The following is a 26,730-nucleotide window of genomic DNA, read 5'->3' as shown; positions in this document are numbered from 1 at the left end:
GATGCGAAACGTGGACGGTGGACACGATGGAAAGAGTTAGAAGCGTCTGATGTGGTGTTATAGGAGGATGATAAAAATACCGCGGGTAGAAAAAGTGACATTGGAAAAAGTAAAAATATAGAGGGCGCTGTTATGGAAATAAATAAGGAAAAGGAGATATGACATGTCGGTCTAACATTTTTTGGGAAATGCGAAGACTGACTGAGGATAAAAAGAGGAAACTTACTCCAACCACTTTTTGGACTGACCATTTAATGAAGATTCAACTACCGTTACTTCAATATGGGAATCAGTAACGAAAAGGAGAAATGAGGGTGGAACAAAGAACGCCTTCTAAGACATGAAGGTCTAGTTACTTTTTGGGAAATGTGAAAATTGACTGAGGATATGAAGGAGGTTACACACTCCAACCACTTTTCGGATAGGTCATACGAAGATACAACTATCACTTCAATGCGAAAACCAATAAAGGAAAGGAGATATGGGAATGGTATAAAGAACGCCTTCTGAGACATGCAGGGCTAGTTAGCTTTTGGGAAATGTGAAGATAGAGTGAGGATCAGAAGGAATCATAAAGTCCAACCATTTTTCCGACTGGTCATTTTATGAAGGTCCAACTATCATTAGTTCAATGTGGAAATGAATAACGAAAGCGATATGTATTTGGATGGTACATAGAACGCCTTCTGAGACATGAAGGGCTAGTTAATTTTTGGGAATTTGAAGATTGACTGAGGATAAGAATGAGGTCCCACACCTCAACTACATTTAGGACATCACATTATCAAGATCCAACTGCTATAACTTCAATAATATTTCATTATCACGAATAAAAACAATCACCTCCAATAAATACTATGAGGAAACATACCTACGGTGTTTTTGATTAAGTACCATTTCATAGCGTCATAATGATGTGATGTTAACTGCGCTTCAGCTATATGTTGTAATACAGCATAAATAAAAATTTTATCTAGTTGAATTTTTTTTCTGTATAAACAAAGGAACGTTCATCATTCAATTGCCATTTAAACGCACTACACTAGAGTTATAACAGTTACTGCTGCATGACATAATAACGAGTACAGATTGTAAGGAACCATATAGTAAAATAGATGATGTTGTGGTAATGTTTTATCTCCAGTAAAAGGTTTTTTAAAGTAATTATCAGTTTATTTGCCACAGTTCTGCTAATATTTATAATACCTCCTTGTTTCTAACCTTTTCTATCCTCATCATTACAGACATACACCTTTGACAATTTTTTCGAATTTCTAAATTAACCGCTCGAGAGCATAGAAGTGGCTTCTTTTTTCTGCATTATCCTGTTTTATATCTCTACTGCTCCTTCCATCCCGAATTATTAGATTTCCTAGATATCGAAAATCAACTACTTGATCTAAAAATAATAATAATACAAAATTTGCATTGTACTAAACCTCTTATTCACTTGTCCACCTTTATGTGTAAGTCAGTGCTGGTTTTGAACATCATTACAAGAAACGTCACACCTATTTTTAGCTAGTAACGATTAAAACCAACAAAGAAATGACTCAATCTGTCTGTGTTAAAGACAGGTATCACATCTTACAAAAACTGTTATTTTTACATGTAAAAATTTAATGATGGATTTTACGAGCATTTTAATAGTGTTGGATGTGTTTTTTTTGCACTTTGATATACCTACACAACAGTTATGTATAAATTCTGAAGTACATTAGCAATAACATTGAACTAATTTTATGAAAAGTTGTACTTAGGTACCTTTTGCAATAATAACACTAGCTAATGAAGTCACAATTTGGGACAGTGTACAGAGCAATGTTAAAATATGTAAAGTGGATTCGCACGCATTTTGACAACTGGCATTCCATGGTACAACTGAAGTAAACCATGCGATGCATCAAAAACACTGTAAAAGAAGAATTCAATGTTTCCAAAACTGTACGTAGTGTCATCATCATAATAAGGTCGTCAGTCCTAAGACTGGTTGGACACGCACCTCCACTCTTTCTTATCCTGAGCTAATCTTCGCATTTTCCTAAAATTAGAACAATCCAGATCCTTAACTATTTGCGAACAGTAATCTAATATAGGTCTACCTCTAACCCTCCTAACTCCCGTTTTTGCCTCTAATATGTCTCTGACTAGACCTTCATGCCTGAGAAGGCGTCCTACCAACCTATCTTGCCTAATTCTTATTGACTTTCATAAAGTCCTCTGTTCTCCTATTCTTTCTAATATCTCTTCATTTCTAACCTTCTCTATCCACGGTATCCTCATCATTCGGCTGTAACACCACATTTCGAACGCTTCTAACCTTTTCTTTTCAGCAGCACCCCTACGCGCCGCGCTTCAAACATACACCCTCAAGAATCTTTTTCGAATTTCTAAATTAATCGTTCGCCAGCATAGAACTGACTTCTTTTTATTGAAGGCGACTCGACCCTGCGCATTCCTTTGCTTTATATCCCTACTACTCCTTCCGTCCTGACTTATCTGACTTCCTACATATCTGAAATCAGCCACTTCTTCTAATCTTTCGTTTCCTATCTTTATATTCGCTCTTTCTTTACTTTTTCTTCCCTTGCATATCAGTATTTTTGTTTTACTTTTATTTATTGTCATACAGTACTGTTTTGTCAATGCCGCTTCTATTTTATTTAAAGTTATCTCTAACTCCTCCTTGCTAGATGCTGATATTGCTATATCATCTGCAAATCTAAGCATAGTAATCTTTTGCCCTAATTTAATCTAATGTAGTATGACAAATAATTTAGGTTAGTTTTCTATCTCTCTAGCACACTTTCTTAAGAAGACAAAGTATGTATATTGCATAAAAAAAATGCAATTTAGCCTCCTTGATGTACTATTGTCGTTCATTTATTTTCCAGAACAATGCCTAATTAATATTTTATACAAATGCACAATAAATGGTGTTTAGACGGTTGCTTCATCAGTAATGAGTTACCTAATCACGTAGTTTTAAGGCGCACTAAAAGCGTCTCGATACATTACGTTATGCATGTCAAACAATTCATTACTTAATAATACGCAAGTAATAAAATAAGATAGAGGACACTATAAAAAGTAAGCTAAAAGTAATTTTAGCGACTTGGAAATAAATTTAAAAATATCCGCCCAAGGAAATAGCACATGTGCGATACGCATGTTCATACATACATAAATATATTTTTAGCTTGATGTGGAAACAATATACCTAAAGGAACAAAGTATTATTTGCACATTTAGTACGCATGTACATGAACATTGTACACAAAACACCTTTGTACGTTTCGACTATAAAGACAGCATTTAAATGTTAACTTTATGGTTGGTAGTCAGGATGTTTACCACACTACAGCAAAGGAGTTATCCATCTAATTCATGAACTTGACGGAACGTGTAAAAATAGACTTCATTATAAACTTATCATTAATTACGTGGATGTTTATGTTGCCGCCCAAGACGAAAAGCTACCACCAAACGAACGCAAACCAAAACTTTTATCCTAGTAAATAAAACTAACATAATTATTTTATTTTGCGTCGATATTTTGTTGAACATTGCAGTTCACTTATTCAGGACATATAACTCAAAACATCGGTTGATATGAAACGAAAACCAACATCAGTTTTCTTCAAATTGGAATTTAAAATAAACAAAGGCAGAAGTAGCGATAATGACATTATTTGGTCCGATTCTGTATATAAGTATATGTGGCAATCTATTTAACAATAAAATAAAAGCTAATTTCATTAAGCAAAGCACTACTAACGATCCACCCTAGATCCTTTCTCTCAGGTTTCATGCTTTTAACATAACAGTCAAACATTGGAAACATTTTATTACTGAAAAGATATTTTGTTTTACAAAATAGGAATAAAAAGGCCATATTGTAGGGTAACAAATTAATGACAATGATGACATCACGAACAAAATCTACTTCTAGTTTTTTCAAGTTTGTATACCTAGGAAGGACCATTACAAAATGTAATTCTATAAGGATTTATAAATAGTTTCAAATTGCGACCTCATTATCTAATATGTATTTTTTTTATATTAATACAATTAATTTAGATATTCGAAAAAGATTGTTAAAAGGTGCTTGGAGCACGGCGCTGTACGGGTGCGAAACATGGACGGTGGGCGTAGACAAAAAGGAAAGGTTAGAATTGTTCGAAATGTGGTGTTACCGGCGAATGATGAGGATACCATTGATAGAGATGGTTAGAAATAAAGAGGCATTAAAAAGAATAGGAGAACAGAGGACTGTATGGAAGTCAATAAAAAATAGGCGAGATAGGTTGGTAGGAATGAATGTAGTCAGAAACATATCAGAGATAGAAATAGAAGTTAAGAGTAGTAGAAGTAGACCTAGATTAGATTACTATTCGCAAATAGTTAAGGATGTGAGATGTTCCAGTTTTAAGGAAATGCAAAGATTAGCCTAGGATGGGAAGGAGTGGAGGTACTTGTCCAACAAGCCTTAGGACCTTAGGACTGACGACTTTATGATAATGATGATAATTAATAAGAATGGCACTGTGCCTATATTTTCGATATACAAGATGTTAACGTTTAACCGGAATTTTTTATTCAAAGTTTTTACCAATCTTTTAACGTGTTACATGTTCAAATATCAATTTTTTTTGGTCGTAGGGTCACAGTAGTGGTGGAGGCTAAACCCCTGTCGACGGAATAAAGTCACGCTGTAGAGGAACCTTTTCGTATCAGAGGATTCGTTTGGCAGTTTCGGTAAGATTGAAAACAAAATAGCACATCTTATTCTACCAACACAAAAAAGGAAAAGCAATTCTTGTTCACTTACCAGAAGTTAAACCTGTTTTTATTCACAACCATAGATTAAAAACATTAAAAACAAAATTAACCAACTACAAAACAGGAACTCGTTTCAAAAAGTCCTTTCGACAACTAGAATGTCTCTTATTTGCCCTAAAAATTCTCATTACTTTGACTGTGCGGAATAGTAATTAACTAATGGCTTTTTTTCGTGCAACGAGTATTTTTTTGTCATGAAAATTTCTGCCTTTCTGCGTCGTCAACATAAACATGTACCTTCTTTAGGGTTATAAGTACGCGAAGTAATTTCCGTTACTGTTTTGGTCAGAATAAAGGAGAAATTACCGGAATTTGCTATCTTAATGTAATCAGGTCTAATCTAATCTAATTACACCATGACAAAAAATAAAATCACATAAAAATTTTTTTAAACCAGAATTTTTTATACAGCTGAAATGTTTTCTTGGTTTTCTTGCTGTCGGACTCGACTTTTAGCAATTAAGTATAAATGCCTACAGTTGACGTTTCCGGAATAACTCACGCTCCTTAAATTATGTAAGTACATATAATTCAGCAACTATGCAAACATTTATCTAAGTAAATGGTTATGCAGTCTAAATATCTGTATGAATGAATTAATAAATAAATGAATCTACCTTTATATCTCACGAATCAGTGACTTAAAAACTAATCAAGAGATTTATATTTACCCTATGGACAAAATACAAACTACGTACATTTAGTTGATAAGCCACAACAGGATGAAGCAATGGTGTAGTATCTATAGATTGAAAGTATAGGTATAACATAAAAAGTGGTTTAAATACGAAAATAGCTATCAAATTAAACGTTATTTTTTCACACTCGAACTTCTGCAGAAATGTACATTACAGTGGGTAATCCAAAAGGAATTAGTGAAAATATTAGGAAAATAACTCCGTGGGTACTTTTATTACTATATAAGGCACTTGAACTTAGAGAAATGTATTTGAAATAATAACGATATAATTACTCAGGTACTTATCAATTAAAATTGGTAATTCCAGTAGTACTCACACTGGACTTTCACATGAATTTTATGAAACCATGTACTTCGTATCTCCTTAAAGTAGTAGCTTGAATTTATAGAAGTTCTTAGTACATGATACTTGTTACTTGAAGTAGTGTACGAGGGTACTTAGAGCAGCTTAGCAGCTAACTAGCCTAACCTAACATAATCACCGCACTTAGGGAGAAATCCAAAGATAGAAGACAATTAAGACGCGCTGTAGTTTACACACACCACCTAAAAGGAACTAAAAACTGAAAAATGTTCCCTACAATTTCTAGGCTTATTAATCGATCATTTTTTAACATAAAAACCAATTGACTAGCTATAAATATTGCACTCCATACGTCCACGTACTAAATTACGTGATTAAAGAAGAAATGATTAGCTGTGAACACGTTTTGTTTAACTGGTTGCAGAGCATATACAAAAAATTTGACTGCAGTTTAATATGCCTCAAGTTGGCACCCATTCCACAATTTGCTTCAATATCCAATTTAAATCCTTTTGTTTTCAAGAGGGACGTGCTACTCCTTTGTTATTTACAGTTAACATTTACACATTTGCTGCATGCAGAACTCGAAACGCTAACAATAACAAAGCTGATAGTGAACATGATAAGCGTTTTTCTTGCGAAAGCGCATTTATTGCACACAGACGATCTAATTATAGATAATGGGTTGGTAAGCGTTGGATAGAAATAGTTTAAATTGGATAGAAAACGCTGATGGTCTGTTGTTATTAGCCGCACCTAATAACGATTATAACTCACGGGCTAAACTGTAAGTTGCATGCAAAATTTCTACAATAAATTAATGCCCACGATATGCAACTACAAAAGGAGATAACTGTAAAGTCGGGGAAAGTAAAGAAAGATGATGAATATGTTGCAATTTGGAATTTCACAAGGAATGTTTACTGAAACCAAACCGATGGTGAATCTGTACCTACATAAGTATAATGTAAAGGACAAGGTAGATTTCTTTCGATCAGTTAATTAAATACAGTAAAAGCTCTTTATTCGCGGGGTATACGTTCCATAAAAATGCCGCGAATACAGAAACCGTGGATATGGAATGGTAACTAGTATGGAATCATAGGGGATACGTTCTAAGGTTCCAAAATAAAACCAATATGTATAAAAATAAAATCAATGTATTGATAAATTCGCAATTAAAACTAATCGTTATAATCAGCTTTAGGCAAAAGTTTAAAAAATTGAATGATTTTTTCTTGTTTTGAATTTTCAAATTAGTCCACTCGGTTACATCTTTTATAAAAGCTGCCTCGACACGTACCAACAGTACATAGTCAAAAGATGCCGATACATTAAGCTGATTCAGTGGTACACACGCCGTAAAATAAAAACATGCCTATCGGTTCTAGATATCATGAGTTTAATGTTTGGAACAGAGGTTTGAAATTTTGTAGTAAAATAGATAAAGATTTGTTCTAAAGCCTGTCGAAGGTCATTTTTTAATTTCTTAATTTCTATTGAAAATACGTGTTCTACAAGAAGCATCAACTTTAAGCACTTGTAAAAGCTATTAATGACCATATTATTGAAAATTAAAAACGTGCCAAGTTAGTGTGAACCTTTGTCTATTACCATACAAAAAATCAGATATTTATCTAGCAACGTTTAATCACAATGTTTAGAATAGACACCCATATTTTCGGAAAAATTCACAGTATTGGCAGTCTATTGCGGCCAAAATAAGGAAACCGTAAATAAGNAAAACAATAAAATTCTAATGTCTCCGTCTAATATAATTAATTAACTAAGTAATATACCGATAAATACTTAGATAGAAAAGCGAAACGTCGATGGTGATTACATAATCAGTAAAGAACATTTCATCCCTTTCTGATTGCGTCTAATCGAAAAAATCTTAATATATCAGTGGGGAAGATAGTACAATGGATTGATGAGGAATCTTGGTAAAATGTATCCCATTGTGTCACATTTCATCTGCTCTAATGTGAATTTCCTTCATATTGAGAGACTCAGATAATCATTTCCAAAAGAAATTTTTATGCTTATATGCAGATATTTACTAAAATTACAACTGCTGTTGAAGTTTTCAATTAGGTACAAAGCAATTTTGAACTACGTATAATACATGTAAGTATTAGTTATTATAAATGTTATGTAACATTATTCTGTTACATTAGCATACGTCAAACTGCAAAATTTCCCCACACATTTAGAAATTTAAACTTGGCTTCTTTAATTGACTGCCAAGGTAGATTTAAACTAGTAAACTTGCCAAAACTAAATTCGTAATTTACGAACCATCAAAAGATGAAGTTGATTTACGGATTTTTTGTACAGCCCAACGTGTAAATCTTGGAACGTAGAAAGTCCCTAGTTAACAAACAGTAAATTTTATTAGAATATGGTAAAAGGGAATGAAGTTCCCAACTTTGTTTGGTACCCGAGCTGTGAAGAAATAATCTTATAAAAGAACCATGGAATGCATAGATAAAACCTATATCCATCCTTATAAATAAATAATCGGAAATTATTTGTAATTTAATGGGAATTATGTTGCAGAAAAGGTAGAGGACGATAAAAATGTAATCAGGTATTCGATTTTGTCTTTTTTTTTAATCTCAAAAGGAAATAAGAAATCCTTATAGGATCACTCGTGCGTCTGTGAATTATTGGTTTTATTAAACATAGTACATAAGAATATTAAGCTAGGTTTACATCTGTCGTGGATTCGGTGCTTTATATAAATCTGGTGGAATCGCCATGTGATCCTAGCCTTATATTCATCATCATAAGGTCTCGTTAGTCCTAAGACTGGTGGGACACCTCCACTCTTCCCTATCGTGAGCTAATCTTCGCATTTCGCTAAAACTAGAACAACCCACATCCTTAACTATTTGTGAACAGTAATCTAACCTACCACTTTATCCCCATTATTCGCCTGTAACACCACATTTCGAACGCTTCTAACCTTTTCTTTTCCGCCGCGCCCACTGTTTTGCACCCGTACAGCGCCGCGCTCCAAACATACACCTTTAACAACCTTTTTCGAATTTCTAAATTAAGCCTTATATTATTAGGAATAAAATAGAACTGTATTTTCCTATTTAAAACCCCTTTTTTCTGTTCGTTATTGTCAATGATACGTATCTAAAAAAGAACTCGAACCAATACACGAATGTGAATAGAATGACCAGAAAACAAACATTTCAAAGGAAAAGTAGTGGTTTTCATCTGCGAACAAAAGGAGCTGTTGGCTTTATAGATCAATAAAACATACATACGCTGCCGGACAATTCAATTTCAGCCTCAAATGTCTATCGTAAGGACGATAGCCAAGAATTTGCTCAGGCTCAGCACGAAAGCAATCTAAATCAGGAAGAATCGCGTCTGAATGATGTTCGATAATTTTTTATTAAACAACTTAACTGTGTGCTTCTGTAAGCTCGACGAAAGTAGACGATCTATAATTGTTTAAGAATACAACAAAACTTAAAAATATTCAAGGACTGTACAAAAAATTCCCTTGCGATGTTAAGGACGTTATCGATTTTATTGTATTTGAACAAGTAATGAGGTCTCTGTTCATCAATACACATTACACATACGTACTCAAGAAACTTGATGTCACTTATTATTTATATCTCACAAAAAATTTAGAACCGTGACTACGGCAACGATTTGTACACAGATTGTGCAACATATTTTGAAAAGATGTAAAAACATCAAAGGTGAAATTCCACCAAAATAAATATGCCTTTTAAAAGGGAAATTTTATAAAGTTAATTGTACAACCAATTTTGCAAACGTATGCATGAAAATTTCCCTTGACACTATGCAAATAAATAGATCTGTTTTCCCGTTGCCTGTACCTCCATCAATAAATTAGTCGCGCATATAATGTTTTCTCTTTCAGTTGGGTAGGTTTTTAACTGAAGCCGGTACGCATTTATTGAATTTGTTCGGTTGCAAGGTAAAATAGAAAGTTTGGTACCAAGGAAATTCTTGTTACTTTGGGGAAATACACGTTCAATAAATAAATACATGTTCGATTGAACATTAGACTGATGTAAAATACTACAATTTCATTGCAGTTTCAGTAATTAATTATCTTTAAATATAATTACTGCTTCCAATAATATCTATAGATAATTTTCACTAAAACGAGAATAAAAGAATAAAAGGAAAAAGCTGAAAGTGGAAAGTTCATATTCGCGATATTTCATCATTGATGATACATAATACAGTGTAAACTCTTTATAACGTCACTCGATTTAACAACAAACTCCTTAAAACGTCGAAATTGCTTGACTTTGGTTGGTTTACATTGTTTTCTATACAATATTACACTCTATATAGCGTCACGCTTACTCTATTTAACGACAACAATGAGGCATTATAAATCATTAAGAAGTACTTCCTAAGTTTTCGAATTAGATAAGAACTGCAGCTGTGTACGTTGTTGAAGAAGTCGATCCTGTCCCTCCACCAAGCATCAAACAAGCACTTGATGCAGCGAAACTATTAAAAAAATACTTTTTATATAATCAAATTGATCCAGCAGTATCTCAAGATATGAGTAAGATACGTAACAAAATACAATTATAATATTGGAGCAGCAAAAAACATCAGACGAAGATAACAGGCTATACGCAATGTATGAATAATAATGTTCGTGTGCAAAATGTGTACTATATTGGTAAATGCATATTATTATAGAATAGTAAAATAATATCTTTTATTTGTCTCCATTTAACGACCACTCTTTATAACGCTGAAAAATGTTCAGTCCTTTAAGTGTCGTTATATAGAGTTTACACTGTATATAATTGAAAAAAGAGTTTCTATAATCCTTAAATCTAAAAATTGCGGAAATCCTTAATATAAAAATAACTACCTACCTTTTGGGAAGCAGCCTCTCCAGGAAGTTTAGTCAATCTGAAAAAAAAAATAAAATAGTTTTCAACCGTTCTTTATATTTAATATTTACATAATAAACATTTATCGTCTTGCATTTTCAGATTTCCAAAAATTTTAAAAGAGCAAAATACTTTTAGAATAGTTCAGGGAAGCCCCTTCAGGTTTGGTCGTAAGTTTAATAAATACTCTATAGGTCGGACAGGACCGAATCTAATCCGTTAGAGGTTCTGAGCACATAAGGATAACGAGGCGCTATGACTTTGACAGAGGATTAGTTTTTTTTAAATAGTCAAACAGGGTAAAATTATAAATTTATTCAACAATTAGTTTTATTTTTGTACAATCAAAATAAATTAATAGATAATTATAAGATTCGGAAATGTAATTCTTTTAGCATTAAATGCTTAAATCTGGCAGGACCTAGGTCCAGGGTGCCCAATGGAACAAAGAGGCCTGCTCATGGATACTCTCTCCTACACGCTTCTGATTAGCAATTCTAAAATTAAAGCGAAAGTGCATTTGAACTTACAGTATGTGCACTTGGTGTAAAGGATTTATTCTTGTTCTGAATTAAATATTCTTTTTTTTAATTTAATTAGGTCAGTTAATCCGAACAAGATCGAACATAGAATTCATTGTTATTGCTGGCTCTAATATTAAAGTATATAATTTAAATTTTNTAAAATCATTTTCAACCGTTCTTTATATTTAATATTTTTATAATAAAACATTGCCATTGTCAAAAAACATTTATCGCCTTGCATTTTCAGATTTCCAAAAATTTTAAAAGAGCAAAATACTTTTAGAATAGTTCAGGGAAGCCCCTTCAGGTTTGGTCGTAAGTTTAATAAATACTCTATAGGTCGGACAGGACCGACTCTAATCCGTTAGAGGTTCTGAGCACATAAGGATAACGAGGCGCTATGACTTTGACAGAGGATTAGTTTTTTTAAATAGCCAAACAGGGTAAAATTATAAATTTATTCAACAATTAGTTTTATTTTTGTACAATCAAAATAAATTAATAGATAATTATAAGATTCGGAAAGGTAATTCTTTTAGCATTAAATGCTTAAATCTGGCAGGACCTAGGTCCAGGGTGCCCAATGGAACAAAGAGGCCTGCTCATGGATACTCTCTACTATACGCTTCTGATTAGCAATTCTAAAGTTAAAGCGAAAGTGCATTTGAACTTACAGTATGTGCACTTGGTGTAAAAGATTTATTCTTGTTCTGAATTAAATATTCTTTTTTTTAATTTAATTAGGTCAGTTAATCCGAACAAGATCGAACATAGAATTCATTGTTATTGCTGGCTCTAATATTAAAGTATATAATTTAAATTTTTTAAAACGTTAAACGTTTATTTCAAAATTCGTTAACAAGTTCTAAATATTGGACTGTCTCAACAATCCACAGTGTAGTACAAATTAGGGGGAATGCAGAAGATCCTCTTCAAGCTCTTTTGTCAATCGTGGAAAAACCAGGGTGGCAGTTTTAAGTTTCAAAAAGGGGGCAGACGGACTAATTGAAAACAATATAAAAGTGAAGGAACATCTGTGAAATATCACCATAGTGCCCTTTTGTTTGCCTTTACGATCCAAGGAAACCACACGAATATTTAGACAAAGGAAGGTGGTGTCCTTCCGAATGCTAATGCTATATCTAAGAATATATTCCCGATTGACCAACGCCTCGATTTGAAGCTAAAGTAAAGAAATGCTAATGGACGTTTAAAAATCGAACATTGTTCTGATCCGACGGAACTTGAACCTTGACGAAACTCTTGTACAAACTAGAGTGGATGGATCGGCTTGCGAGTTTCGATGATTTAGGAAGCCGAACCATAGGTTCCACCATAATGGGGGGTTATTAAAGAGCAACCAGACTAAGACAAGTCGCTCAAAGAGGGCAGCAGCTTTTTCAGTACTCAGGGTGGCAGAGATTATGAGGATCGGTATGGCACTCTGTTGCACAATACTGCGACGTGGAAACCACTACATTATGATCCCGAGTAAAATGTACTACACAATTTAAATGATGAGATCCTCTGGGATAAAGCACTCCGGACATAAACTAGTCCCCCATTCGGATGTCCGGGCGGGGACTACCTTGGGGGATGTCATCAATAAGTATAGGAAAGACTGGAGGTGCGTGTCCAACCAGTCTTAGGACTGACGAACTTATGATGATGATGATGTGTTCTTGGTGACATTTAGGGAACGGAAAGAAGGGAACAAATTCGTAAAAGAGAAACCAAAATTACAGAAGAATAGCGCAACAAATGACAGTCATTAGTCTTAGAAGTCCTCATTATTGCCTATAATTTCGGTTTCTTTCTTTCCTCTTCAAGCGTTTGAAAAATTTCATATGAGTACCGTCCTGTTAGATTTTGTACAATTCTCGTGGTAGTTAAAAATTATTACAAATTTCCTTCTCAAAATCTACATCAACGTAAGAAATTGGTCTGTATTGTGTTAGACTGCATGATTTGGAGAAATTCACAAGTGATTAAATTCTCGTTGAACCAAAGTAATACAAATACATATTTTTACATGAACGACTCTTCCGAGGTGAGCTGCTTTCAAAACTCATATTTTTCACTTAAAAAAGAGAAGTACCTATATGGGTAAGTGGAAACTTCGCTGTTTATTGCTTATTCGAAAAGGAAAACACCTTTAGTTGTATTACCTACATAAGTTGGAAGTTTATTATAGTTCAAAAATTATGCAGAAGGTTTCAAAGGTATAACGCGGCACCGGCGTCTGGTAAGCTATTTTGAAGATGTTGAACATAATAACGACTCTAGCGCCGCGCCGATGCGACTGGTAATGTTTGTTTTGGAAGTAAATTTAAAGTAGCGTTCCGCAATAAGAGGAAAGATTTATGGCAGCCACTAATACATCTGCATAACTGTGTATCTGTATGTATTAACAAATAAATGATGATGCTCTACATTACCGGTGCAACTGCCGGTAAATATTTGCTGATAACTTCAATTCAAATATCCTTTAGATCGAGACTGTGGTCAATAACCTTTCCGAAGTAGCCGACGACACTGCGGTTGACTGTAACATGAAACTTATCTATCCTACTTTACTTACTACCGTAAATGTTAATTTACTTTTGTTACCATTACAAGCAATACCACACACATTCTACACGTACTATTCAACGAGCTCATTGAATACCAAAGGAGGCTCGGGACGTCAGAACGGAATGAGGCCCCGCGGTCTGCTATTGTAATGTTGTCCAATGGAACTTCGTTATAACAACATCGGTTGTAATGACAACTCTGATGTAACGTTAATTTTAAATGTCCTGCAAATTTGTCACTCAAGATAATAACGACGACAAACTCGAACATACTGACATATTTTTATTCAAATTTATCAAATCCTTGAAACGGTTGCATTACCTATAGGTACTTGACATTTATCATATGTGTATCCGAAGTTGTTCAGTTTGTACTGTAAGTTGACGCTATAACTAAGCAGTAGGTACTGTAGCGTGTGGCGAATATTTTGTAAAATATTAAAATGAATTACTTTGGAATTACTGAAATTTGAAGGCACCCAGGACCGAATGCGGACGGTCACCTTCACCCACCCCTTAATCCACCACTGTATCGAGTTGTGACAGTATGTCGTTATCTATTAAACTCGATACTACCAGACGCGGACGTCGCGATTTCGATATTATTTGATCTCATTAGCACGCCTCGTAGTTTCTGACTGATTGAACTTAATTCATTCTTACCATATGTATGATTTGATCCAAAAAATTGTAGATATTTTATTGACAAGTTCCAAAACGTATTAGAACCGAGCAGGGTGGTTTAACGGTTAGATCTCATGAACGTTGGGTCAGTAATATTTGACATTTCTGTTGCATTCATCCCATTCCTCTCGCTTTTTCCTCCCTGACTACCACCATCCGCTAATTTTCACGATTCCTAAAGAAGATTGAAAGGGTCCTGCAGCCCTATTCACCACCAAGCACTACAGTGTAAGTGAGAGTAAATGGCGAAGTTTTTTAAAACATCTTTAAATGGAAAACGTACACAGAAGATAGGTTTTGATAAAGCTTACTTTTGGTGCAAACTTCAATAACTAAAAATGTCTAAAGACCAGAGAAAGTTGTGCTTTCAGTTAAAAAAAATCAAACCCAACAACTAAAGTTTATGTAAGTCCTTAATGCAAAACCCTTAATTGCATCCTTGCAACAGCGTTGTGATCAATACAAACTCTATCGTAACCTCTAAATTGTTGAGAATCACAAATGAAAATTTTATATGTACATAATTAACTCTCTAATCGTATATTTAGTTTAAAAGTCCAATATTTAAACATAGATACTCTAATTCTGTGTTTGTCTCATTCTCAGTTTTATTTGCCAAATTTTTAACATTCCACATTTTTTCAAATGTCTGAAGTTGTACATAATCATGACTTACCTACCGACCTATCGCAAATTCGACAAAACATTATTACGAATTAGTTAAAAAGGCAACACAACTAAGTTTGTTGGCAACTGTAAGATAGAAAAGCTTCGTTTTCTTTCTTTGGTAGTATTAAGGTGCACACCAAAATTATCTGTCAGTTTAATAATTTTACTTGCACAAATTTTAAACATTAATAAAAGAAACCTAGTTTCGAGGCACAATTTCCTTAAAAACTTCACAATCCGTATTGAAATTAAAAAACCTACATTAGTAAGCTCCTTGTTTTTATGCTTTTCCATCAAAAGTAAAAGGAAATCTTCTGTATAGATACTTTATATAGGTACCTAAACTTTTCATATAAATATGTTGGATGATTCACGGTTCAGTATGAGTTATTGCCATGTCGAACTTCAAATTTCTGTTCTGAGCAGTTTCCAAAAGAAACATGAACACTTGGGTAATTCTGTAAGAATTATATTCCTTTTTTAGTAAGGATCTATGGAAAATATCCACAATCAAGTCCATTCATATGCACAAAATTAATTTATGTACAATTAAATAGGCCACTGCGAACTTCTTACAAATGACATGGTGCTTACGTAACTGTGTTTGTTTTACACATTGTTTTTTCGAGTACGTCATTTTTGCGTAACTTTTTTGCAATTTAAATCACAAGTGTTTTTCCTACTCATCCAGAATACAAAGACTTTCCATTTTGTCATCAAGACAGAATAGAAATAGCCACCCCTCCATAAAACCTCTAATTTTATGTACATTTATATTAATAACTTCTTCTCATTTACCAAATATAGTTCGTGTCTGTTTTTAGTCTTAACACGTGTAATGGCAATCGACCCTAATATTAGAGCGTAGCGTGCCCTTGAACTCTAGCTGCACCAGAACGTTTGCAGGTTCTTGGTCATCGGCTCATCAGTCACAGTGGAACTGGAACCGCGCCAGGACACGCCGCAACGGCAGACACACGCCGTCTCCCATACATTAATGAAACGAATTGTGCTTTTGTTCCAAGAAAAAAAAAAGGGTCACAAAGCAAAACATCAAAATTACATTTTCCTTATTTCGTTTCATTGAAGAAAAGATCTAGGCTGTGTTCAAAAAAGAAAAGTACTTATATAATTTCATAACGTATAAGCATAAGTAAATTCTGTCTAAGAAACAGGATTAGGCGAAACAAAGCAAAGCATCGATACTTATTTTGTTTAAGCATGGGCAATCACACCCCAAACCTTCATCGATAACTATATCAAAAATATGACTAAACACTAAAGGTTTCTTAATGTTTACGGGACGATTTTTGATTAATCTGCAAGTATTTTAACTAAACTAAGAGACCGACTACCTCGTCTTAAAAATTACTTTTTAAAAAATCACTTAAGTTATGGGGTTGCAACCAATGCAAACATCGTAGGGAATCTTCAGCCCGAAGGTTGGACACCCATCTCCACTCCTATGTAGGAAATACGAGAGTTGACGACAGGTCTAAACCTAGACCAGCAGAAGGAAACCAATTGGACATATGTTCAGCTAAACTTCAAGCGCCAAGGTTAACATTTCGCTAGTTTGGTCCAGTACTGGGTACCAAAGTACCTAAAGGTTTGATGCAATGATTTCTTTAGGACAGTCAAGTTTGACCTTATCGTAACTTCCTGCATGGATTTCTTGCTATCTTCAATCAATCTTTGTATTTCTCAAAAACTACAACAACGTACGTCTCTAACTATTCGCGAACAGTAATCTACTCTGGGCGCGGCAGAAAAGAAAAGGTTAGAAACGTTCGAAATGTGATGTTACTGGTGAGTGATGAGGATACTGTGGATAGAGAAAGTTAGAAATGAAGAGGTATTAGAAAGAATAGGAGAACAGAGGACTCTACGGAAGTCAATAAGAAATAGGCGAGACAGGTTGGTAGGACACCTCAGTAATGAAGGTCTAGTCAGAGACATATTAGAGGCAGAAACGGGAGTTAGGAGGGGTAGAGGTAGACCTAGATTAGATTACTGTTCGCAAATGGTTAAGGATATGGGTTGTTCTAGTTTTAGGGAAATGTGAAGATTAGCTCAGGATAGCAAAGAGTGAAGGTGCGGGTCCAATCAGTCTTAAGACTGACGACCTTATTATGATGATGAATCTACGCTGAGTAGAGAATAAACGATACGTTTTCTTTCTAAAAACTGAAAGAATTTTGACAGAAAAAACATGACTTCAGGATTTCTGTAAGCAGTAGCCGCTGCTGTCTAAAAATTTCCGTGAACAGTCATAAATGTCTATTCTATTATCCAAAATTTCATTGTGATTGAAGCTAAAAAAGATATTGGGATGAAATTGATTTTGATTATACTGATTCAAACAAATGAAAACAGTTTCAAATTGATTCAAAGAAGTTATAATTCTATAGATAAAGACTTCAGATTTATAAGCAGGCTGGATTTCGTAGTAAAATGAAAAAAAAAATGGGTTCTTTTGTTATGAAAACTATTGTACTGCTCTCTAATATAAATCATAAATGGAGAGGGCAAGTTACTAAGTAGAATTTCATGTTTTACCAATGAAGTTAATCTTGTTACGGAAAAACACAAAAGGTAGCGTCAGTGAGGTTTTCTCAAAGTTAATTTCTACCAGCAAAAAATTGAAAAGAGATTCTCGCATTAAAACCAGATTAATCTCTTACGTTAAAATAGGTCACCATTGTTTTTATTGAAGCAGATGTCAGTAATTGATAATCGATTACCCTAACTCAATCAGATTAAATAAACAAATGAGATGCAACTGAGACTTCCGAAAAATGAATGAAATCGAATAAGTCGCAAAAACAATAAAACCCTTTCAAGAGGATGTAATGAAGCTATATTTCAGTATTAATAGTAAAATGCCTTTTTTATTTAACATGAACCTAAAAAAAATAAAAAACCGGTGTTTATTATTACCATGAAGTAAATGTATACATTGCAATACTTAAAGAAATAATACTGTAAACTGAGCCAAAAAATACAAACTGAATTATTAAAATAGAAATAAGTAGTGTCATGGGACGTAGTTTTAATTACACCTTGATCTCTTCTTTTCATGTTTCTGAAAACCTTCCCGATATGATCTTTTTAAAATTCAACACAGACGAAATTATTTGTTCGTCATGGTTGCTTATAATGCTTAGTCGTAACCTTGCATCATAATGAGCAATAAAAAACTGTAGAAATCTTAATAACATTACACCTACCTGGTAAAATTGCTTCTGCTTTGTAATTAAAAACGCTTCTTATTATCTTTTACAATGACAAAAATTTCATTATCATAATAACTGTTTCTAATGTTCTTTAAAGGTGTAAAAATAAAGGATCACTTAAATATTTACAATTTTAGTAGGTAACCTTATCGTATTATCCCCCTCCATAAAACCTCTAATTTTATGTACATTTATATTAATAACTTCTTCTCATTTACCAAATATAGTTCGTGTCTGTTTTTAGTCTTAACACGTGTAATGGCAAGCGACCCTAATATTAGAGCGTAGGGTGCNATTATCATAATAACTGTTTATAATGTTCTTTAAAGGTGTAAAAATAAAGGATCACTTAAATATTTACAATTTTAGTAGGTAACCTTATCGTATTATCTGCAAAAAAAAATCTGTACCTACCGCTCGAAAAAATTTTTAAATATAACTACAAACAACAACAATTTCCATTCCTTTTCAAAGAAACTAATTTCAGGAAATTGCAATCTCAAGTAATTATTTTCTTTAAGTATAGGTACAAAAACATTAACTACAGTAACATTATTGAGAGAATGCTTGTGGATTAATTATTCAACAACATACGTCACGTATTCTGCCTTTTGTATTGTTATTAATAATAAAACCGGTAAATAAGCTTTAACGTACAGGCTCAATAATTTACAGTGGTGCAATGTCTTAGTATTTCAAGAAATGTTCAAAGAACGTTACACACGCAAAAACTCGATAATTTAACAGGCAAATATTTTGAATTTAACATTCAGGTGTGTCGTAATGAGATATGATAAATACTTAAACACATTTTGGTTTGAAAGTTTACGGTGTATTAATGTGGGTACCGTTAAAACACTTATTTAGATACACGTTTAGACCAAAAAAAAGTCAAGAATACCGAAGGCAAACAAAAAGTTCGTTTCGTATTCAATCTGCGTAATAAGTGACAATTAAACAAACTGTCACGAAACTAATTTAATTTTAATAACGCACCACTCAAAGTTACTTTATTATAGAATTACTAGCCGTAATAACCTATCCAAATTTGCACGATATATATCATTGTCGGTGGTGGTAGCACTTGAAAAACTATTTCCACTATAGCTTAATCCTAAGCCATTAGTGCGTACACTAATTAACCCTTAACATTTGTCAATAACACATTAAAGTAGTGTCCGACCGAAACTGGTTTTTACGACCGAAACCGAAACCGAATTTCGGCAATGGTCTCAGTTTCGGCCGAAACCGAAACCGAAACTTCCTTATAAGTATCATGTTTTGAGAGAAAAATAAAGAAAACGTTATTATAATCAGTCAGTTTTATTTTTTTATCTTTAAATCACATAGCTCTGCAGTATTTGACATTTTCACTTATTGATAATCAAATCAAAATCAACATAACAACCCCTCATTTAAGGAAATACTTTAATTGTGCTTTTAAAATACTTAAAATACTTCGCTTGGATGGAATGTAACGCACCGAACATGACCGAGCAGAACGCGAGAACTTCCGAACGCAGTTTCGGTTTTGGTCGTAGTTTCGGCAGGTTTGCCGCCGAAACCGAAACTAAACCGAAACTCGTTTTTTTGCCGAAACTCGACCGAAACCGAAACCGAACTTTCGGTCGGACACTACTTTAAAGTATTCATGTATAGTTGTATACGCAACCAACTTTTACACCTGATACAAAAAATTTATAGCTGTCGTATGTTATTCGCATGTATGCAATCAATTATACACCTGAATGTAGACATTTAGACCCATCCACCTTCTTTACAATTGTTTTTTACCATTTCAACTATTGTGGCTATTTTTAATTAAAGATTCCGATTAAATGATACACATATAACTTTTAATTGAACGTATAAAAGCTTAGTCCTTAAAGGGTTAAGTCGATTGTCTTTAAGCTATTTCACGTATATCTTTTATTGTTTTTCTACAATTTTCAATAGAAATGTAAAATTTTCGACTGTTTTATTCACAGCTAAGTGAGTAATAAAAGAAATACACACAAACAACGTATACAATTACGATAGGATAATAATAATCAATCGTTCCTTCATATAAATTTTGAAGGAAGCCTAATTTTATGAATGAAAGAAATAAGCGTTATTAAACTGCTTGACGCTTTCGCGATATTCAGGTGTTTTTAATACACGTTCCGACGATGCGTAGGGGTTTTAATAACCGTTCCGACGATGTGTATGTTTTAAGAAGAAAACAGTAACTATAGAAATAAAGACAGGAAGTAGACTTCATAAAAAAGTAACCGAAAATCCCATGTAATATCCGCAGGATTAAAAACAATTGTCTCGATTCATTCCACTGATGATCAATCAAGAACAAGGTTACAGTTTATTAGAAAAAACTGTTTTCAATTAGCCACATCCGATATTTTCTGTTTACGATAGACCACAAACTTTTAATAATATTTTTTGAATTTCTAAAGTAACCGATCGCAAGTACAAAAGTGATTTCTTTTTGCGATCCAACTCTGCGCTATTCTTGGTTTCATATTTCTATTTATTTATGATATGGAATCCTAAAAATTTGATCCATCTCTGTGATATTTTCCCTTTACATATATATTCATACTTCAAATGTAGCAGCGGCATACAGCAGGCAAAATTCTCAAATACTCTGTTGCCCTTCTAGGTGCATTTATACATATGCTACTTATTGAAAGTTTAGTTGCGATAGCGGACTATTGTATACGATTAACTATGTCAAACTGCAATACTTAGGTCCCTATCTATCGGTACTGGTTACATGGCACTTCACGGTACAAAAATTGCGTTTCACTCACTACACCTACAACCTTGCACGTTGCGACCCTGTGTCTATATTTATACAGTTTCTACTCAGGTTAACAAATCGAAGTTACTACAAAATATACGATACATTTGAACCATTTTACAAAATAAAGCAAAATTTTCAAAATGAACAATTATTCTCTTGAATGCGTTTGTTTTATTTATTTTGCGTTGCCGCGCCACTTCTTTCTCCTATGAGGGAGCACACGAATTTTTTGGAAGGATTGTAAGTGCAAATAATTTACCTCACTGATGAATAACACGAATAACTGCACTTAGAAAATTTATTTACAAATATACAGTTATTACTACAAATGTATGTACATATATTGAAGACCCTGAACTTGATACACTGATGCTACTAATTGTTGTTTGTTGTTGTCTTAATTGTTCTTTTTTGATGTCTTATTATTATGAGTGTGTCAGCCTATTTATAACATAATCTCCACCCTGATAGAGGAAGGGGTGAAAGTGCTAACCAACTGGTTTCTAATATTATTTAAGTACTTGAAGATAAAGTATCTTAAAGATATTGTTACCTGCAAAGTTCGATACCCTAAAATTACACCTAAACCACTTACATATAATATTTGTAAAAACCAACAAAATTGAATATTTGAATTTCCAACTTAATGTTTCAAGGAAACGGCAGGTAAATGTACCCTGCTCTGAACAGCGTTTTTTGGAGTGAAATAGTCGCTGCAAAAGGTGAAATTGAAAATACCCTTAATATTTCAAGTTAACATATCAATTTATTGACCAAGAATTTTTAAAGTACTGTAGGTAGAAATAATACGAATTTTCCGCTACGAAAATTCCCAAACCGTAACAGATATTACTCCTGATATGTAAATAAATTAAGCAATTAGTATGCACTTTGAAATTTACACGTCTGTCGGATGTGCTAAGGCCACAAAATCATTACGTCAACTTTGGAACTGCTGATTGCAGCAGGCTGATCGTTGAGTTATCAGACTACCTTCCTGCATAAGGTCAGTCAGCGTATGCAAGACACGTTGTTTATTTATTCCAAAACATAAAGTAATTTTAGCCTTGGCCCTCTTAATAATAACACCGAAGGTATTGAAATAATTGCAATCGTATAAAGTATGTCTTGTAATAAAAATTCCTCACTTAAAAATTATAATATTTAATGTCAATAGTAATAGTAATCGAGCGTAGTGCAACTTAGACATTATATGAATGTATTACTTAATACTTTGAAAAAGCAGTTTCTTTTCATTGTTTCTTTGTCCATTTAAAATTATTTTTTCATCGGATAGTTTGTATACTATTGTGTTCACATTTTTCTAGGACATGTTGTGGTGTTTCCTCCTCTTTCTTACACATTCTGCATAGTCTTCCTTTCCTGGTAGCCAATACTTATTAGCTTTCGTTTCTGATCCTAACCTGAACCTTGCATACATCTCCAGTTCGTTTCTGCGTTCTTCTTTCAAGTATTCCGGTTTATCGATTGGGTGTATCTCTTTCTATTCCTTTGCGTATATCGATGAATTTAGTTTTTCCTCTAGTTTTTGTCTGTCTTATTTTTTTTCAGTTTTCTCTGCTTCTGTCCATATGTCGCTCTTATTCTCCATAAGTTGATTATAGTAATTAGGTGTTCATTTTTTTTTCTAGATAGTAATTCCTCCTCTTTAACTTCCACTTTTCTGCTATTGGTCCTTTTCTCTTTTCACCTTTTCTTTTTCCTGTATTTAATTGTATCTTGTCTTTTACTTTTAAGCATTTTAAGACAATTATAGTGTCGGAAGACCGAGAGTTAACACGCGAGACCAACACCGAGACTAGAAGTATTTGAACAAGACCAAGACAAAGACCAAATAAGCAAGACCAAGAACAATACCAAGACTGGGACAGTCTCGGTCTTCCATTGCTTATGAATAGAGTTAAGAGGAGCAGAGATAGGTCTAGATGTTCTAGTTTTAGGGAAACGCGAAGATTAGCTCAGGATAATAAAAAGTGGAGGTGCGTGTTTAATCAGGACTGACGACCCTATAATTTTGTTGATGAAATAATTTATAACAACTATAAAATCATAAGCAACAAAATTTATAGTTTTAAACATTTAAATTATGCTATGCTATCACAAAAAAATAAAGTACTTCTTAATGATGCCGTGAAACGTTTTGATATATCTGAATGTTTGGAATAAAATTGTAACACTGAAGCAAATTTTACGACTCACGGTGATGATTAACTGCGAAAACTGTCAACCTCGATATCATCCACCACCAACGCAACTTTTCTTAGACTATCTTTGAAATGCACAAATACATTATAACGGAGTGTAGCGTGGGAAGAAAAGTGAGAACGAATGTCTGAGAAATATAAATGTAAATTATATACATGCGATGTACATCATATTATTATTAGGTAGAGATCATCTAAGAAAAACCAAACCAAATTTATTTTTCAGTCTTCTGGGATTGCTTGCGCGATAAAAAGGAAAATTTTACTTGCATATGAACTGTTAAGGACAAAACAGACCCAAAAGTTATGAATAAAAATAACTTGCATATAAAAGTAAATTTGGAAGTAAAGAAAACATCGTACATATTGGGTTTGTTTTTGTTACAAATGGATCTGTAGCAACATGAGTTTATCATACCAAAAGCAAATATAAATGATGAGTATTTTACTCAATATTTGCATGATATTATTGGCATCGTTATTGTTTATGAACACAAAAGGTGTAACTCGCACGTATGACAGATAATTTCAGCATTTAAGGCAATTATTGTGTAGGTAAATAGAAAATTTTTTCCTTAGAAGAATTATTTAAAAAAAGTATCAGATTAAATGAGCAAGACCATATCCATGACTATACCAACAAGACCTGGACCAAGCGTTTTATTATCGTGTAAAAATATCTTGGTAAAGGTCCAGATGATGCCCCCCACCCCTTTCGGGGGTGGAGGTGGGAGGGATCGGAGGAGGAGGAGGTCTTCCCCACCACTGTATCATAAAAAGTTAGTGGTGGTCTCACCCCCATAAAAAGTTATGGGGGTTCAAAGTTACTAAATATGCCAATTTTTATACATTTCTAGGCATNCTTAAAGATATTGTTACCTGCAAAGTTCGATACCCTAAAATTACACCTAAACCACTTACATATAATATTTGTAAAAACCAACAAAATTGAATATTTGAATTTCCAACTTAATGTTTCAAGGAAACGGCAGGTAAATGTACCCTGCTCTGAACAGCGTTTTTTGGAGTGAAATAGTCGCTGCAAAAGGTGAAATTGAAAATACCCTTAATATTTCAAGTTAACATATCAATTTATTGACCAAGAATTTTTAAAGTACTGTAGGTAGAAATAATACGAATTTTCCGCTACGAAAATTCCCAAACCGTAACAGATATTACTCCTGATATGTAAATAAATTAAGCAATTAGTATGCACTTTGAAATTTACACGTCTGTCGGATGTGCTAAGGCCACAAAATCATTACGTCAACTTTGGAACTGCTGATTGCAGCAGGCTGATCGTTGAGTTATCAGACTACCTTCCTGCATAAGGTCAGTCAGCGTATGCAAGACACGTTGTTTATTTATTCCAAAACATAAAGTAATTTTAGCCTTGGCCCTCTTAATAATAACACCGAAGGTATTGAAATAATTGCAATCGTATAAAGTATGTCTTGTAATAAAAATTCCTCACTTAAAAATTATAATATTTAATGTCAATAGTAATAGTAATCGAGCGTAGTGCAACTTAGACATTATATGAATGTATTACTTAATACTTTGAAAAAGCAGTTTCTTTTCATTGTTTCTTTGTCCATTTAAAATTATTTTTTCATCGGATAGTTTGTATACTATTGTGTTCACATTTTTCTAGGACATGTTGTGGTGTTTCCTCCTCTTTCTTACACATTCTGCATAGTCTTCCTTTCCTGGTAGCCAATACTTATTAGCTTTCGTTTCTGATCCTAACCTGAACCTTGCATACATCTCCAGTTCGTTTCTGCGTTCTTCTTTCAAGTATTCCGGTTTATCGATTGGGTGTATCTCTTTCTATTCCTTTGCGTATATCGATGAATTTAGTTTTTCCTCTAGTTTTTGTCTGTCTTGTTCTTCTTCAGTTTTCTCTGCTTCTGTCCATATGTCGTTGTTATTCTCCATAAGCTGATTATAATAGTCAGGTGTCCATTTCTTTTCAACAAACTAATCTCGCAATATCTGTTTGAAGATTTTGATAATTCTGTTTCCGCCAAGTTGAACGTGGGTGAGGAGGCCATATTAGATATTGTTTGCCATACTGTACCTGAAATTGGTAAAACCTTACACGCTCCGGTTTTTGTAAGGCACTACTCAAATGGACCCCTGTTTACCTATCTCTCCTTTGAAATAATTTACAAACCAGCCACAATTAGCTTCCAGGAAGAGATCGTGTTCTTTCCACCAGTTCCCCCATGTTGTGGAGTCGGAAAAACCATAACTGTCGAACTTGCTGATCATTCAGTTGATTGTCATTTCACAGCTGAAACTGAGCTGAACGATTTAATTATAACAGTTGGAGGTAGAAAAAGAACTTATCAGAATAGAGAAACCGTGCCCCTGAAACTGTTCGTGTACTTCAGAGGAAATGGTATAGTTGACACCGATGTAAACCTTGCATGTTCTTGCGGTTCTTCGCAAAAAATTGGCGTGAAAGGCTGTGCGGAAAATTGCCTCTTTACAATACATGGCTTCTTGAAAGTATTTGACGAACATAATTACCAAAATATTGTAAGCAACGAGGTAAAACAAGTAATTTACATATTCATGACATAATTACCTACAATTTAACACAATACACTCTATTTGGATGCTAAAGTAAGCAATGTTTAGAAGACTGAAAACAAAGGTCTAACTATTCCAAAAGTGAGACACTTTGCATTTTTTTAGCGTTACTTCAGCGAGTTAGTGCTATTTGCGAACGTGTCATTTGCGAACAAATGAGATTTAGTGCCTCTTGCGAACAGCAATAAGTAGCCTTGGGTTGGCCTAGAAATTAAAGTTTCATTTGCGAACAGCCAGTTTCATCTCTTCGGAGTATATCTTTGGAAAGATACATCTTCCTTCCGTGCTCGTTTTTTGCCGAAAACAATCCTTTCTTTACTTCAATAAGAGCCATATCCGGCTTACAAGCATGTGGTGTGACTGACATTACTTAATCACACTTGCTCTTTAACATTCCTTTGCACTGTTGTTTTTTCTTTTGTATACATAACCAAGTGATAACCATCGTAGACCAAGGAAGACTTTCCTTTCGCTGTTTCGATAATTTCAATTTTCGAAAAATGTAACGTTAAGCCGTTAAGGTAACAAATCTTGACTTCACTTCTTAAAATCGCAAGGATTAATGTTATATATTTTGAAAAACCTAACTGTAAATAGGGTTACTACCACCTCTTGTTATTATGTTATTGGTTGATAATTTATTATTACCTAGT

At 33.7% G+C, this 26,730-nt stretch overlaps 1 protein-coding gene across 4 annotated transcripts in view; it reads right to left on the bottom strand.

Moving 5' to 3' along the window:
- LOC108736715 (Ca(2+)/calmodulin-responsive adenylate cyclase) overlaps positions 1 to 26,730 on the bottom strand; it is a 103,644-nt gene that overhangs the window by 58,631 nt on the left and 18,283 nt on the right. For all 4 annotated transcript variants that reach the window (XM_018469251.2, XM_018469254.2, XM_018469257.2 and 1 more), the window contains one exon: positions 10,748 to 10,784. The gene's annotated coding sequence lies outside the window, so the exon portion shown is untranslated. The remainder of the gene's footprint in view (positions 1 to 10,747; positions 10,785 to 26,730) is intronic.

Source organism: Agrilus planipennis, unplaced genomic scaffold (genome assembly GCF_000699045.2).
Source record: "Agrilus planipennis isolate EAB-ADULT unplaced genomic scaffold, Apla_2.0 scaffold119, whole genome shotgun sequence".
NCBI classification, from domain to species: Eukaryota; Metazoa; Arthropoda; class Insecta; order Coleoptera; family Buprestidae; genus Agrilus; species Agrilus planipennis.
This window is presented reverse-complemented; position numbering and strand designations above follow the sequence as displayed.